This window comes from Mus caroli, chromosome 12 (genome assembly GCF_900094665.2).
Source record: "Mus caroli chromosome 12, CAROLI_EIJ_v1.1, whole genome shotgun sequence".
NCBI lineage: Eukaryota > Metazoa > Chordata > Mammalia > Rodentia > Muridae > Mus > Mus caroli.
This window is the reverse complement of record NC_034581.1, coordinates 6342759-6344994: the sequence shown is the minus strand read 5'-3', so window position 1 is coordinate 6344994 and position 2236 is coordinate 6342759.

Here is a 2236-nt window from a genome sequence, read left to right as displayed (position 1 = left end):
TATAGGTGGAAAAACAATATGAACTAACCAGTACCCCCGGAGCTCCTGTCTCTAGCTGCATGTGTATCAGAAGATGGCCTAGTCAGCCATCAGTGGGAAGAGAGGCCCATTGGTCATGCAAACTTTATATGCCTCAGTACAGGGGAACACCAGGGCCAAGAAGTGGGAGTGGGTGGGTGGGGGAGTGGGTGGGGTAGCATGTGGGAGACTTTTGGGATAGGATTGGAAATGTAAATGATATAAAAACCTAATTTTAAAAATTGTGCACAGAGCTAAACAAAGAATTCTCAATTGAGGAATATAGAATGGTTGAGAAGTACCTGAAGAAGTGCTCACCATCCTTAATCATCAGGGAAATGCAAATCAAAACAACTCTGAGATTCTACCTCACACCAGTCAGAATGGCTAAGTTCAAAAATTCAGGTGACAGCAGATGCTGGTGAGGATGTGGAGAAAGAGGAACACTCCTCCCGGATTGCAAGTTTGCACATCCACTCTGAAAATCAGTGTGGCTCTTCCTCAGAAAATTGGACATAGTACTCTCGGAGGATTCAGCAATACCTCTCTTGGGCATATATCCAGAAGATCTTCCAACTGGTAATAAAACACATGCTCCACTATGTTCATCGCAGCCTTATTTATAATAGCCAGAAGCTGGAAAGAACCCAGTTGTCCCTCAACAGAGGAATGGATACAGAAAATGTGGTGTGGTACATTTACACAATGGAGTACTACTCAGCTATTAAAAAGAATGAATTTATGAAATTTCTAGGCAAATGGATGGACCTAGAGGGCATCATCCTGAGTGAGGTAACCCAATCACAAAAGAACTCAAATGATATGTACTCACTGATAAGAGGATATTAGCCCAGAAACTTAGAATACCCAAGATACAAGATACAATCTGCAAAACACATGAAACTCAAGAAGAATGAAGACCAAAGTGTGAACACTTTGCCCCTTCTTAGATTTGGGAACAAAACACCCATGGAAGAAGTTACAGAGACAAAGTTTGGAGCTGAAAGTAAGGAAGGGCTATCTAGAGACTGCCATACCTGGGAATCCATCCCATAATCAGCCTCTAAAAGCTGACACCATTGCATACACCAGCAAGATTTTGCTGAAAGGACCCTGACATAGCTGTCTCTTGTGAGGCTATGCTGAGGCCTGGCAAACACAGAAGTGGATGCTCACAGTCAGCTATTGGATGGATCACAGGGCCCCCAATGGAGGAGCTAGAGAAAGTACCCAAGGAGATAAAGGTGAATGCAACCCTATAGGTGGAAACAATATGAACTAACCAGTACCCCCAGAGCTCATATTTGTAGCTGTATATGTAGCAGAATATGGCCTAGTTGGCCATCATTGGGAAGATAGGCCCTTTGGTCTTGCAGCCTTTATATGCCCCAGTACAGGGAAACACCAGGTCCAAGAATTGGGAGTGCGTGGGTAGGGTTCTGGGGTGGGGGGGTTATAGGGAACTTTTGGGATATCATTTGAAATGTAAATGAAGAAAATACCTAATAAAAATTAGAAAATAATAATAAATAAATAAATAAACCTAAAGGGCCTGGAGTGGTGGCACATACCTTTAATCCCAACATTTGGTAGGCAGAAACAGGCGAATTTCTGAGATGAAGGCCAGCCTGGTCTACAGAGTGTGTTCCAGGACAGCCAGGGCTACACCGAGAAACCCTGTCTCAAAAAAAAAAAACAAACTGACAGCTCATGCTGGTGAGGATGTGGAACAAGGCGAACACTCCTCCATTGCTGATGGGAGTAAAAACTTTTACAGACACTTTAGAAATCAATTTGGTACTTTCTCAATGTTCTGAATCAATCTATCTCAAGACCCAGCTCTACCACTCTTGTGCAAATACCCAAAGGTTCTTCGTCCTACAACAAGAACACTTTTTCAAATATCCATAGCAGCTTTATTCGTAATAGCCAGAAACTTGAAACAACCTAGATGTCCCTCAATCAAAGAATGAGTAAAGAAAATGTGGTATATTTACAAGATTTAATATTAGTCACCTATTAAAAACAATATAGTGGGGCATCATTAAATTTGCAGGTGAATAAATGGAACAGAAAAGATCATGCTGAGTGAAGTAACCCAGACCCAGAAATACAGACATGGTATGTACTCACTTATAAGCAGATATTAGCCATAAAGTAAAGGATAACCATGATACAATCTACAGACTCGAAGAAGCTATATAACAAGGAGAGCTCT